Here is a 15,397-nt window from a genome sequence, read left to right as displayed (position 1 = left end):
CTAAAGTTAGTGTAAAGGTTTGGCATTTAATTACCAAAAAACTGAAGAAGTTCTATTCTCTCCGTTCAGCTGAGTTATACTGTATACTACAGTTTGCAAATATCTAGTATAGTATGAGTTCTACCTCTTAATCTGCTGTTTTCCTAGGATACTGATGCATCCTATATTATTATCTTTATTTCATATCAGAAGGGTATGTACATACCTTGGAACACCAGTTTTAAAAAGCAGATCCCAAACTGAGAAGTAATGATGTATTATGCTTTACTGATAGGACCAAATGCATCTCAATAGCTTGAAAGAAATAAAATGCAGATCATTTTACTTCTGTTTCCTTTGTAAAATAAAATTATATTCAGCCTGAAAAAAAGGTTCAGCAAATATGATAAGGTGTCCTAAATCTGTTCAAATCTACTTGCCAAGAAAAAATGTCTTCCAAGATATAAAAAGAACTTGCACACCCAACCACAGTCACTAATGTTTCTTTTGAAAAATAGGAAAACTAAACGTGGTCACATGTAGAACAAATGTTCAAAGAGGAGAAGGCTGATGCTATAAACTGGAAAGTGGTGACCTTGATTTCAGTCCCAAACCAGAGGCTAGAATGGAGAGTTAGGACTGGACCATGCCTCCTTAGCACAGGAAATGGTGATCAGTTAAAAATAACACGGATTCACAATGAGCAAATCTTGCCAGACCACTCCTTCTTGCTCTCTGCGGCAGTAATGCTAGACTCAATAGCAGCATGGCTTAGAAATTCTGCACTTTAATTTTAGCAAGGGATGTGGCAAGGTCTTCATGATGGACAAGAGGAAAAAAAAATGTGAGCTGAATCACAGTACCATGGATCTGTAACGTGATGAGAGTGGTAATCAATGCCAACCTGATGGAGGTTCTGGTGTGGACCTAGAGGCTCTGTCCTTGGCCTGGTTCTATTTTTTTGAAGCAATGACTTGAATGAGAGTAGCGATGGCAGCTGATGAAATACATGGGTGCATGAAGCTTTAAGGAAATGGCTAATATATCTGGGGACAAGACCAGGATCCAAAAAGATCTCAGCTGGCTAAAAGGAAGGGCAAGTGTAACCTGATTTATATTTAATGGTTCTGCTCTTTGATGATGGGTCCTCTGCATTCCCCTTCCGAGAAAGGTTAGCAACAAAAACATCATGGCATTTTAGAAGGCCAAATAGCATCAAGTTCAAGAGTACCTGCTTTGGAGTCAGACCTCTTTAGGTAAGTCTCTGCTTGTATGAGCCTCAGTCTACCCACAGTAGGGGCTAAGGATACTTACTATGTCATTGGGTTCATGTGAGGATTAAATGAGATGCAAAAGATGCAAAGCATTTAGCACATTGCCTTGCCCATAATAAGCACTCAACAGTTAATAACTATATATAGCTATACACACACACAGTGGCTTAGCAGGAGCATGTGTGAAAAAGACTTGTGGTTTTAATTGACTCCAAGTTCAACATGAGCCAATGATATGATGTGGCCTCCAAAAATAACTGATTCAACTTCAGCTGTCTTTAAAGAGCCATGGTAGGCTGAATATGTGAAGCAACAATTCTTGCCAGATTCCCCATGGACAGATCACAATTGAGCCCCGTATTCTGCTCCCAAGATCTCACCATTGGAAAAGACCTTTGTAAACTTAAACTCATCCAGCTAGGAGAGCCTAAGACAACAAGAGAACTTAAAACCCTGGCCTATGAAGAACTGGACTTGTTTAGCCTGGAGAGAATATACTTAAGGGCATCATGACAGCTGTTTCAAATATTTTTAGGACAGTCACATGGGAGAAAAATAAACATTGTTCATTGTGAAGCCAAACTGGCATTAAAAAGTCTTTCGACACAGGAAATGCCAGGGGTTTGGAAGAGGCATTAATTGACTGAAAATATAAACAATAATAATGAAATAAGAGGCTTCACTTTACTTTGAAGAAAGTCTAGTTCAGCCTTGAGCCTTTTTTTTTTTGATCATTGGGCATGGAGGACCATGTCTCTGAAAAAGCCCTTTCCAGAGATTTTGATCAGCCTTGTGGTTAGGTATACACATCACCATCCCATTTTCAGGGGATGAAAATTAAGTAAAGGAAAGGCACTTCAGTAATTTCCCCAGGTTTGAATGGAGACTAGAACTCACCACTCCGTTTTCCTCACTGTTCACACCTCTGCTGAAATCAATGGGCTTTGATGCCTCTTACCTCAGTTAGCCATCTCCTTAGAGTCATGAATATGGTGATAGTTGGGATAACATCCCACCACCCCGCCTCTGTTTAAGCTGTATTTATTTGTGTACACTTGATTTTCCAAATTCAGGGCCCTAGAAGAGTGTTATGAAAGCATTTTGGTAGAGATATGCTCTGAGCTACCATGAAACCCAGAGCAATACATCGTGACTTCAGCTCAAATGTGCATGGTTTCTTGAGCACCATCTCTAATTCTCATTTGTGCATTGCCCTGAATACTCTCTCTGTTTTAAAATAAGCTATATTTCTTAAGGAACCAGAATTGAGTGATTTGTATTCTGGTCACAATATGGAGCTTTGATGGAATGGGCTCAGATTTCTCTCACCTGATCACTGCATCTAAATGAGAAAAAAAATGGAATCCCATTCACATGCAAATATTACAGAAAACCAGAAATCATTCTGCCTTATAATCAAAACCAGAAAGCTGTTATTGTAGCTCTGCACCATTTCTAGAGACTCTTAATTCACTGCAGAAACCCTGTCCTAAAATGAAAGTCTGGGCAGAATGACATTGTTTCTGCTAAAGAACCACATTGTCTTAATGGCATCATTTCCAAAGCCATGGATGAAATTGACTAACAACAGCTGATTAATTTGAGTACTTTGTCCTGGTCACATATTTGTTTCAGAATAAAAAATTAACTTCAGTCAAAGCTAGGCAGAAATAAAGTAATTAGGACAATGACTGCCCTGGTGACATTTATTAGAGATGGGAAATTAGAGTGAGTGCTTTCTTTTTTTTTTCTCTTTTTTTTTTTGCGATACGCGGGCCTCTCACTGTTGTGGCCTCTCCCGTTGCAGAGCACAGGCTCCGGATGTGCAGGCTCAGCAGCCATGGCTCACGGGCCCAGCCGCTCCACGGCATGTGGGATCTTCCCGGACCGGGGCACGAACCCGTGTCCCCTGCATCGGCAGGTGGACTCTAACCACTGCGCCACCAGGGAAGCCTGAGTGAGTGCTTTCTTGAGTTAATATTATATTTTACAATCACTATGAACTTCTTGAGGTAAATCTAACACTAGGACTGTTGATTCTGAAGTATTTAAAGTATTGCTTGAAGTTTCCGTCAAGGTTTTTTTTATATATATATATATATATATATTCTTCTACAAAACGTTATTTGGCAGCAAACTTCAAAGGATCCAACAGTGATTTTCAATTATATTTATTATTAGCTCCATAATCAGCCAACATATTAAAAAGAGCAAAGGCAGTAGTAACTTGGACCACTTGTGCATTGGCATCAAGTTTCAAAGTTACACTTGGCTCTTAGAGAGGGTAACAGATTTGGTGAAGATTTGATCCCAATTCTGTTTTGTGTTGTGTTGTTTCATTTCAGTTTTCTACCAATGGTTTCCCAAGTTTCAGACAATCTTGTTACCTTCACAGAAGAGTAAAAATCAAATCAAAATAGTTTAGGTGTTTTTCTTTAAAAAATGTTTCCTGGGTCCTTATGCCTCCAATCTATTTCTCTTTGTTATTTTCCTTGGATTTTTTTCTTTGGTTTTAGGATTCATTTTAATACATCATTTCTAAAATTATATGAAATTACGTTGTCTTGAATTTCTATAGTGTTGATTGCTATTGATAAAGTAAAACACAAAAAATGTTCTGATAACTGTAGGTAAATTATATCACTCTGAATTGAAAGTCCTAAGGAAATAGGATCAGGAGTCAGTAGGTAACACTTTTTTTTTTTTCAGGGTTTCAAATAGTAATTTCTAAGTATCATCTCCAGTTTTAACTGGAGACACAACTTTTCACCTCCAGTTCTCACACTTCTGTGCCATTGCCCTGCTATGAGTCAGTTTCCAAAGGGGGGACTGGGAATTTATTCCTTGGAGAAAAGGATGCTGCTTATACCGATAGCCACCTCAATCAAATGCTTTGGAATTCAAAACAACCTTAATGACTTTATTCACAGCAGCAGAATGTTGTGTTCTTTAAAAACCAAGACAGTACTGTCATGGGGAAGGAACACAGACTGGCACACTGAAAGGAAACAATGAGGAGAAGATGGGGCTTGAGACTGAAACTGAGAGGAATGTCTGAAGCTGCCGCCCTCCTCTGGATAGGACACGGTTCAGCTATTGGTATCAGCTTCTCTGTGGTCTCTAAACAAACAGCTTCAAGTTTGCTAGCCTCTGCTAGAGGCTCTTTCACAACTTCCCTATGACTTATAACTGCAGCTGGAGTGGTTATCACTGGACCAGAACCAGCTACCACTCTCAAAGTTGGCCACAGGCTCGTTACAGAATTCATGCAGCACAGTGATCATCCATGGACTTAACGAGTAAGTTGAGCGTATTGAAAAGTATAGACGGTGCTTCAGTTTTCATTCACCCCGAAGCAAATGCTCAGAGATGCCCCAAGGTCAAGAGAACCTCCCATCAAGGCGGTTGCCACCGACCATGACTCTACAGGCAACCTGTGCAGATTTGTTGGGAGCAGGAGTGCAGATGGCTTATCAGGTCCCATTCTTCCTCTGGCCTCTTCATAATTTTGGAACAAGGCCTTAGCTCTTCATCTGATTTCATTCTTGGAATGTGATACTCAATGTACACTAATGCTGAAATGAGACCATCTTGAACATTCTCAATTATAAGATGGTAGGGGCAAGCCCTTAGCCAGCAAAATAGAGGCTAACATTTTTTTCTCCCACTAAAATTGTAAGATATTATGAAGTGTGCTGGCAGACAATTCACAGTACTTTATAACAGCCACAAGGTTACATTTTCAAAGTGGATATCTCTTGCTTTATTGTCATTACCGATGATCTTATTTACTACAGACATCTACAGGTTGAATCAAGGCAGCAGTATTAGGTTAAAATGAAGATGCAGAAATTCAGGTTAGCCAGAAGTCAGTGATTTTCCAGTCACGAATCAAAGCCCAGCAGAACTATTCAATACATGGAGAGACCAACCACCTCCCAGTCCTTCACTCTCTTATTTCACTCACGTTGATGAGGGTCAAGAGCTTTGGTTGCCATGAAAGCAAAAGTGGGAGAGAAGAGCAACGGAAGGCTCTACTGGTTCAGTAACTTATTACCATACAGAAATACACTTTTGAAAAAAACCGTCAGGAGTTTAGATTAACAGAAGTAGAGGTTGTTGCCAATAAGACCTCTAGTCTCCGGTCCACTAAAAAACTCAATATGACTTGCAGGAAGAAGGATCCTTGGAATCTGAGTTCCATCTCAACTGATAAAGAGATGCAATGGTGACACAATGTCCCCCTCACCACCACCACCTCCATCCAGATCCAAAAGCTGATAGAAAATTACATAAAGTCTATGGATAAAATGAATTTAAAGATGTAAGGACCGAGAAATTGGTGAGTACTTGATACTTTGGTTCATTGAGTTCTCTGGATAAAAGGTACCATTATAAAGTGTACATTTATACTATTGATAGTAGCTGCCACAAAATTCGTCTACTAAGTCTCTCTCTTTCGCTTAAAAATATTGTTCTTGGTAACAGCAAGGTCCTACTGTATAGCACAGGGAACTATATTCAATATCCTGTAATGAACCAATAATGGAAAAGAGTATGAATAAATATATGATATATATATATAATTGAATCACTTTGCTGCACACCAGAAACTAACCCAACATTGTAAATCAACTATACTTCAATTTTAAAAAAAGATTTTAAAAAAATGTTGTTCTTGGGAAACATTTCTAAGCCTCCACTGGTCTTGAACTTCATAAGAAAACCTGAGGGTCCTTTTTACATGGAAACACAATAGGGTGTCTTTACGTTTGGTCTGTTGTTTAATTTCAACGGCTTTAGCTTCCAAGGTTAGCGATGCAACTTTAGGGCAACGCCAGTGGGAAGCTTATTCAACGCTTTGCCTGTTGTGCTTGAAAGCCATACTGAGTGAACTTGGCCTAATACTGTGGAGTTGGAATTCGATAGTTTCCTTGTAGTGGAAGGGAAAACAATTTTTGTTTTGCATATAAAGTCTGTGACTAGTTCCATAATGACCATTGCAGAGCAGTGATCTCTCCCTACATAGAGACTGTCGCTTTAATTCAAGGGGATTTTCATGTAAAAATGCCTGTTTTAAAAGGAAAAAACTAAAGATTTCTTTCTCCCTAAGAATCTCATCCAAAACTAAATCAAAACAGAACCTTAAAATAGTTCTTGAAAATATTTTTTAAGGTCAGATAAAGCCTTTGTCAGACCAGGGAGATGTGAAGGAAAATATTTTAAACCATCATGGGACCTTCTAGGAATAGAAAAGGAATGTTGAGTCCCCTCTGTGGTTTTGACACTCTTCTCTTACAGCAGAACTTTGACACTTGGGGCCTTGTTACAGGACCACCTGTCTCTCTCTGAAGACTAATGTGACACCCACCCCAGGACAAAGTTGAACTGAGGCATAATTTCTGCACTTGTAGATTTCCAGTTTACAGGGGAGTACAGATTGGCTGATGCGTCCACCCTGTCATAAACATCGCGGATGATGTCTCTTCGCTGACATATTTGCACCTAATTTACCCCATTAGCAAACAAAAAGAAAATTTAAATGAAAACCTCAAACCCACTTGTGAACGAAATGCTTGGTTCATATTCACTTACATACATTCATGTGCACATACATGAGCAAGATGTGTCTCATACTGGAAGCATTGTGCTTTATAGTTTGCAAAAAACTTTCTTGCCCATCATAACAACTGTGACATAGGTGGGATGCTAGTGGAGAAGGCAGCTACAATTGCCTCCCTTTTTTTTTCCAGGTAAACCTAAGGCTCAGATAAGTAATGGTGATTTTTCCTAGGGTCTCTGAGCTGAGTCAGGATTTTAACTTGGATCATCAAGCCCTTACTCCAATTACCTTAAACTTACAATTCACTTTGTCTCTGTCTCTAATTTTTACTTTCTCTACAACCTCTGGAATTTTCTTCCTATAGAACTAAATAGACAGATTTGAAGGAATCCAGGCTTCCAGTATCGGAGAGAACCCATACTACAAAATGATGTGAATCAGAAAAGATTTGCATTTCACTTCTTGGGCCTAACTCCATGCCAAGGTCATGGAATTCCCCCTTTACTCCAAGTCTAGGCTAGCTGTGCCTCTTGTGGACCACAAATTCCATTTTCGTCCTCCAACATAAAAATTGAAGTAATTCTGCTGGATGCTGAAGAGCTTAAGGAAAGAATCTCTTAGCCACCAGATATCAATACACCCAACCCAACTCTGGTATACTGATGTATTCAGTCCCTGAACGTTCTTGAACCCATATGCTGAATTTTTTATGTATAGAGAAGCATGACTCTTCCCCACTGAGGACAGAGAAAATAGTCAGGTACAAGAACAGAAACACTTCCGAAACAGTTAACGTCCATCCTGAGGGCAGAGAGCACTATGGTGCTCGTGTAACAGTGTTTCTGAGAGCAGCAACCTAGTGAATGGATTTCTGAGTTTTAGGCTCAGCCAAGAGATAGTATCTAAATCCTTCTTCAGTTTTAAATGCCACACACAGAAAATTGCTAATAAAGATATGGGAGCCACGCCCCCCTCCTTCTTCACCACCTGCTCCTGAGGCAGTAGCTCATTTGTGGGAGTTACCCCTGCCAGCAGGACTGTCTGTATGGACCCCTCTATGGCAGAAGGCAGAGAATGGGCATCCCTTGGGCATTTTTCACACTGTGTTTTTCAAGCTGGCACTCCTAGGGGATGATGAAAAATTGATTAGTGTTTCTAAGCACAGCTGGAAATGATTGATGCCAAAGAGCTACGGTGTGGCACCTTCTACTGACACCTTGTTGTGAGGAATCTCCTGGCCTGCTTAGCATGACAGCCCCAAATGCCAAACTCCAATGTTAGTGCAGCCCAAGGCAATAGCTCAAAAGCTTCCATGAGGCTCCTTTGTCAGATTTACCCCTTGATGACTTCCTTCTTAATAAGGAAAAGCTGGACAGCATTGCTGTGCTGCTCTGTACTTTCAAAGGCAAAGGGAGCCAGCCACCATGATCCCCTTAGAAGCTACATGCTTGCCTATCATATAGGAGAAGCATATTGAAATCAGGTAAATAATTCATAGCTAATGCATAAAATAAATTTACATTTGTATAAAGCTGTTCACGTCACCAAGCACTTTTACATTCATCGTGCAATAACTAAAGCAAGTTTCATTATCCTCACTTGATAACTGAAGACGCTGAAGTTCGTGGGAGGTTAAAAAACTTGCCCCAAGGACTTCCCTGGTGGTCGAGTGGTTAAGACTCCGCGCTTCCACTGCAGGGGTCACGGGTTCGATCCCTGATCGGAGAACTAAGATCCCACATACCTCATGGCCAAAAAACACAAAAAAAACCCACACAAGAAACAAACAAAAATTTGCCCCAGATCACACGACCAGCTGATGGCAAGGCCAGCGCTAGAATCCCAGTCTTCTGATTCCTGAATAGAGGCGATTGCCTGTACATGGCATGTGCAAATATTTCTTAACAATATTCAGCTTACATTTTTATTATCCTGCTAAAGGAATTTTTCTCATCTCTGTTCTCGCTCACCAATTGTATTGCCTCCAGACTCCCACGCATGAAGCATACAGCAAAATAAAAGGGCGCCTTCCTGGAGAGGGGAGGTGGGTTGGGATCAGATGCTGCCACATCGTCTGCTGGCTACCTTGGGGGAACCCTGCTGGGCCTCCTCTCCCCTTTCACACTGGCAGCTCCTCAACATACCAAATGAATAGGCTTGGCCTTTTCTGAGCTTTGTCCTTCTGGCCCCCAGAGTGTGCTGGATGTTTTAAATGGATTGCATGGGAGTGAATGACTCACATGGGGGATGGTAATGAAATTTTGGAAATGAATACCTACAGAAAAGCAGAAAAACTGCAGGCCCTGCAGCACTCAAGGATGCTGAGAGCCTATCTGCTGATGCAAGAGAATTACAACAACTCTTAATTTGGACTTATTAAATAAAGGGGATAGGAAATTATACAAAATATATGGTACAGTAATTTGTTTTTTAAGGAGACTCTCTTCTCTCTCCTCTTCTTTCCCTGTCTTCCTCTCTCTGACTAGCTACACACACACACACACACACACACACACACGCATGCACAAATAGACGTACAGGCTCAGTAATTCTATTACCAATACAAGATGAGCTCTTCTCCTCTTTACTGTAGCCCAAGGGGGTTTTAGCATAATGACTAAGGTAACAATTTTTGAATAAGAGTTCTTCAGATTTGAAGAGTGTCTTGTTTCCAGACTCAAAGCTTTGGCAAACATTATGCCATTCTGAAATCCTCTCGGCAGCTCCGTGGGAGTGAACGGCACACACAGTCTCCCCATGCTGCAGTGAGAGGAACTGTGGGGAGAGAGACTGGAGGCAGACTTGTGTCATGGAAAAGTACTAGCCTGGGAGCTGAGAGGGCTGGGGGCTGGCTCCAGCTCTGCCACTAACCAGATGTGCAAACTTAGGCGAGTCCTCTGACCTCCCTGGGACTCTGTGCACCATCTGGCCACTGAAGAGCTTGCCAAGACAATCACCCAGCTTTCTTCCAGCTCTAACAAGTGTAACGAGACATTCGAACCGTACAGTACAAGTTACAAAGCTTCTTCATGTTTATTAACACAATCTTTACTACAACTCATCTCATACGTTAAGGAAACTGAGACCCAGAAACAATAAGGGATTTGCTTGCGGGTCATAGAGCTAAGAGACAGAAGAGCCAGATTAGGGAACCAGGTTTCTGACCCCAAAGCCATGTTCACATCACAACCCCAGGCTGCCTCTGAAGGACAGACCCTCTGTGCTTTCACTTCCTAGGGTAGAAAAGTGAGATTTTTCAAGAAGAGTTAAAACCAAAACAAAAGTGAGTTTTCAAGTTTACCAATCCAAAAACAGTGACTTTCCAAAGGCCAGACCTTGAGCTACCTCTGGAGAAGGGTAAGATTTGACCTCACTGGAAGCTAGAGTCCCCTGGAGAAGACCTCTGTGAAATGTGCACAGTCCACGCCCATATCCCCATGCATTCAGCCTTATGTAACGGGGGTGTCCCTGGGAACATTCTCTTTATGAAAATATATTTGATAAGGCAAGTTATATTTTGAACAAATGAAGCTCATCTGCACTTTAAGGTGGCTGGTCATCTCAGAAAGTTCCTGCATAGTTTGAAAAGAAAGAGAATATTTTCTAATCCAATAGCTCTCTACTGTTCACATTCCTAGCTAAGTACCAGAGCAACTAGACAAAGAGGGGAGACTTTGACCAAGAGGAACAAATGGGATCAGCGCCCAGCAGTCATGCTGCTCACCACCCTTCAGAACGGAAGCACTCAGTCCAGCAGCTGCTGGCAGTGTTGATTGTTGGGTATTGCTAGCTCACAGCTGAGCCCTCATACCAGTGACTGCCTAAGCTGAAGACAGCTGCCTAACCCAAGGCCACACCCCAGTTCCCTGGGGCTGCCTGGGAAATAGCATTTCTCATCAGTACACAACAGTATAAAAACCTGGCCCTTTGCCTCAACCGCAGATAACTCTGCAAGGCCAGACCAGCTCCAGAGCCTCACCATGGGGTTGGCTGCAGCGTCTGTTGTGGCTGCATCACAGGCCAGCTTATCCCTCTGCTGATCCTGCTTCCCTTACTCCCCCATAAATATACTGCACCCCAATCTCCATCTGAGAGTCTGCTTCACAGAAGCCTGACCTGTCATACATCTTCCTTTCTCTTAATCCTGAGGCAGCAGAAGCTAAAATCGCCACTTCTTTTTCTTTAATTGTTAAGAGCAACCGTCCTGGTCAGGACTCCAGTGGTAGAATCCAACATTGAGGAAGATGGAACATGGCTGTTTGTGAATACTGATCTACATGTACATATGGTTTTGGAGATTGGGAACAGACTTTTGAGACGAAGTCATACAAAGAATAGGTGATTTGGCAGAAGAAATACCATATAGAGGAACTGATGTTGCATAATAAATTAAGAGGAAATTCTACCGCGTGCACAAGCACTTCAACCAGGAAAAAATTAAGCTCTGTCTGACTCCCTCCTGAGGGATCATGTTCTCAAGCCAGGCAGTACCTGCTGCAATCTGATCAAGCATACCTTCCATCCCTTTTGAGCAAAACAGCGATGACTTTACTGATAGTGTATTTTCTGCATGAATTCTCTACCCTAAATTTCAGGGCTTTTGTGTTCATGGTTCAATCAGCTTACTATGCCATGAATTCCACACACCCCCCACCCTCACATAGAGAAAGTAAATTATTCAGTTACAAAATCTGAATAAGTCTGCATAAAGCTAGCTATATCCTAAAGCATAGTCAAATCATCATAAGCAAGTCCCATAGTCAATAGCATTTCTCAGGATCTAATGTTCATGGACAACCAAATCATCCCCACTGTGGGCAACGCAACTAAATTCAAAGACAGTCATTGTGCACAGCAAGTTACCATTGGATGATGTTGTCTGACCTTCTGAGTTTCCATATTTTTAACTGTAAGTTGGCAAGTGTAAAAAAAAAACTGGAAAAAAAAAAGCCATGCTAGCTTCTAACAATCAGGTCAATTCTAATTTGATTGTAAAAATATTAGGTACAAATTATGACACATAATCTGGAGACAGCTCTGGGACGGAAGTCTGATTTTGCCCTCAAATTTCAGGGTTATGCATATTTTTCCAGGTAGCCTGAGGAATTCAACTGAATGGAATTTTCAGAGCAAATCCAATAAGTGCTTGTCCAAGAAACATCGACATCCACAGTCCCTCCAGTTTTTCTACATAGAGACATGTGGATGTCCCCTGAAAATACACACAGTGATACCATTAAAGGGGCAGGGATGGGAAAGGAGTATAATGAATGATTTCTGTAAATCAGACTCACTACCAACATTGTCTTCTCTCTAAATGTGAATTTATGATTTCTGGTTAGCCTAATGCAATATAAATTTACAGAGTGACTGCCTGTTGAATAATAGTTTTAATGGTTAGTTTTGAATGACTGGACTCTCCCAGAGAGTGCTGAACACAGAACAAGTTTGCATGTCAATGAAAATGCAGGACAAGAGGGCACAGAAGGACTAGTTAGGAGAAGCGCTTAGAATTAGCATCACTCAGGACGCCGGCAGGAAACAGAAGTGCGCTACATGAGGATGATCCAAGGAAGGACTATTTATGGGAGCAGACAGGACACAGGAAACCATAAGGGGTAGTGCAGAACTCCTGGGCAGGGATTGGGGAGCTGCTACCACTCCTAGAGCTGAAGGAGAGAGGGGAAGGAGCAATTACTGGAACCCAAAATGAGAAGTGCTGAGGAGAAGCATAATGTAAGAGAAGTGACTTTTAGTCCAGAGAAACAGCCAGCCTGAGGTGACCCCATAGGGAGAAGACAGGGAGTAATACCCCAATCTCCATCTCCTTCCTCTCCCTAATCTACTCTCTCCCTCTCTCATTGGCCAAGACCAAATGAAGCCCCCTTATGTGGTCCAAGGAGGTCAGCCTACTGGCTAGAGAGCAGGTAGAATAAGAAATCCTGAAGGGGCAAAGGAGGATACACCCCATTCCAAAAAATGGAAGATACCCACGATACAATGCATCAAGACTTGAGCGTGAGCATCTTTTTTTTTCCCCTTTCATTCCAACCTCTGTTAAAAATTTTAAAAGCATGGGATAAAATCAATTGAGAAAATCTTCGTGGAAGTAAGTCTTAAGCTACATTTTAAGAAAGAAGGGGGTATGGCTAGAGGATATTCAAGAAAATCATAGGAAGAGATTATTGATGGAAGAGATTATTGGTGTTGCTATCATCTTCATCTGCCCTATCAAATACAGCACAAATACATCACCTGCTATATCAAATAGAGTAAAAACTATGTGCTATCATCTTCCACATGGGTTTTGCTGTATTTGAAAGCAAGCACCCCAATGACAGTGAGGCCAAAAAGAAGAGATGAGGTGGATCCACATTTCAGGGAGTTGCTTTTCCTGAGCTCTAATAATGCTGTGTCCAGAACCATGGCTATCTGAAAGCAATCTGTTGATCTTCTAGAGAACAGAGGATGGGAAAATGCTGCTTCACCGCTTGTAGGACCAAACATTTTCCTAAAGTCCTGGCTCTAGAATCACATGGATCTAGCTGGGTCTGCACCCTGGCCCTGCCACCTAATAGCTGGGTGATCTTGGGTCAAATTCTATAATCTCGCTAAGCCTTAATGTCCTTATTTGATCATTGGCGATACGCTATCTCCTCCTAGTGTTGTAGTGAGAATGAAAGAAAATAACATATCTGTATTAGGAAAAGTTCTTTCACTGCAAATATGATTCTGATTTACATCTGATTCTGGCTAGGAAGGAAGGAGGGAAGAAGAAAAAGAAAGAGAAAAAGAAGTAAAGTATTGAAATAGTGGGGTACCTCGGTGTTGAAGAAGGGAAGAAAGAGTGGGTTAAAACACTCATATCACATACGGACCTCCCCATAGTTCTTATGGTTTCGAGCTTGGTAAATCTCTGACAGAGGAAGAACTAGTACCATTCCGGGATCCCAGCAGCAGCAGTGGTGCCCATTCTTTCTGGAACATGTGGATATGCGGCTCAGTTTCAACAGTTACAGTCCCTGGCCTCTTCATTGCCCATGTAAATTCCAGGGAGAGAGAATTTCATTGGCTCAGCTTGGATCAAGTCAATCAGCTGGGTAAACCAACCATGGGACGAGGAGAGGCCCCAACAGTCATGCAGGGCACATGACACTGCAAGTCCACCTTTGTGTATCTAGAGGGAGGTCCTGGGGAAGGAGGAATCTGGATGAACCGTGCAGTGTCCTCTATATATAGAAAAGCCATAGTATATGGGGTCCATCACATAGAAGTCCTCATGAGGTATTAGCTATTATTATTTCAATGATTATGATAGAGGTAGCATTTAGAAATTTAAATTTCTCTTCCCTGTAGATCTGTGGCACACCATTAGCTGTTACTGTTAATATCTATAATTTTAAAATTTTGGATGTATCCTATATCTCTTATTAGATTATAAATCCACGGAGAGAAGAGACCATTATATTTCCCACTTTCTCTCTATATCCTTATTATTTAATGCTTTAAAAACAGTAGATGCCCAAATAAATGTGACCTACTCCCTAAAGCTCACTAACCTATATTGATATTAGAACTACTGTAAGCAAAATATGCCCCCATTTGCCTTTCTTTAAAACCTAAGACATAAAAGCAATGTCCACTCAATGAACTGGAAGTTTAGAGTACAATACTTAAAGAAAACTCGAAGAAAAAATCAACTTATAATATTCAACTCTGCCCAACATTTTCAGTTATTGAAAGTGGCTTGCAATAAATATATGTCTGCTGCCAATTCTGATCCAGTGGCAGGAACTGCCTGGCATTGTGCTGAAAAGGTATATGAGAAAGAGCCTGAGACAGAGAAAATGCCATAATCAACTATTAATGTCTGGCATGGACGCAGGATTGTGCAGTGGTGGCATGTATGTTAAGTATTTGGCATTCCTGGACCATATTCAGAAATTGAAGTAAATATGAAAATTCAGAATTTACATAGAGAAAACTAAGACCAATTTGAAGCAGGAATGAGATACAGTACTGTAAGTTTGTCCTCAATTTTTAGATAACTTGAGGTTTGATTTAAGGTAGATTATGTCAAGGCAAGATTTATTTACATAAATATTATCTTACTATTAGACATTATCATCATCATTGTGATTATTTAAATGATCCTAGAACAAGAGATGATTATCAAGAGTACAGTTAAGTAATTTGTTACTTACCCTTTAAAGTCATGACTTCCAAATCTAGCATGTAAGTGGTGATTGTGTATAGTTACATTGTATATAATTTAGGCTTGGGTTCAACTATACAAACAGAAAACTCAAGAAAATTTGAATGAGATAGAGACTTACTGAATTTTTCTCGCCCATAGACGTCCCAAGCCAGGCAATCCAAGGCTGATATGGAGCCTCCATAGTCATCAGTAACCTGGTTGTCTTCTATCTTTGTGTTCTACCTTCCTTAGCAAAAGCTCCCATTCTCAAAGCTGCCTCATTGGCCAAGATAGCTGCTGGATCTCCAACCATCATATCTGTATTCTAACTGGGAAGAAAAAGGAAGAAGAAAATTGCAAATGGAAGTGTTTTCCAACAGAGCC

At 41.0% G+C, this 15,397-nt stretch overlaps 1 long non-coding RNA gene across 1 annotated transcript in view; it reads right to left on the bottom strand.

Annotated features, from left to right (window-relative positions):
• Nucleotides 1-15,397, bottom strand: part of LOC117201682 (uncharacterized) — a 112,526-nt gene that overhangs the window by 96,107 nt on the left and 1,022 nt on the right. Inside the window, exon 2 of the long non-coding RNA XR_007476364.1 lies at nucleotides 15,153-15,342. This is a non-coding gene — a long non-coding RNA (uncharacterized LOC117201682). The remainder of the gene's footprint in view (nucleotides 1-15,152; nucleotides 15,343-15,397) is intronic.

This window comes from Orcinus orca, chromosome 3 (assembly GCF_937001465.1).
Source record: "Orcinus orca chromosome 3, mOrcOrc1.1, whole genome shotgun sequence".
Taxonomy (NCBI): Eukaryota; Metazoa; Chordata; class Mammalia; order Artiodactyla; family Delphinidae; genus Orcinus; species Orcinus orca.
This window is presented reverse-complemented; position numbering and strand designations above follow the sequence as displayed.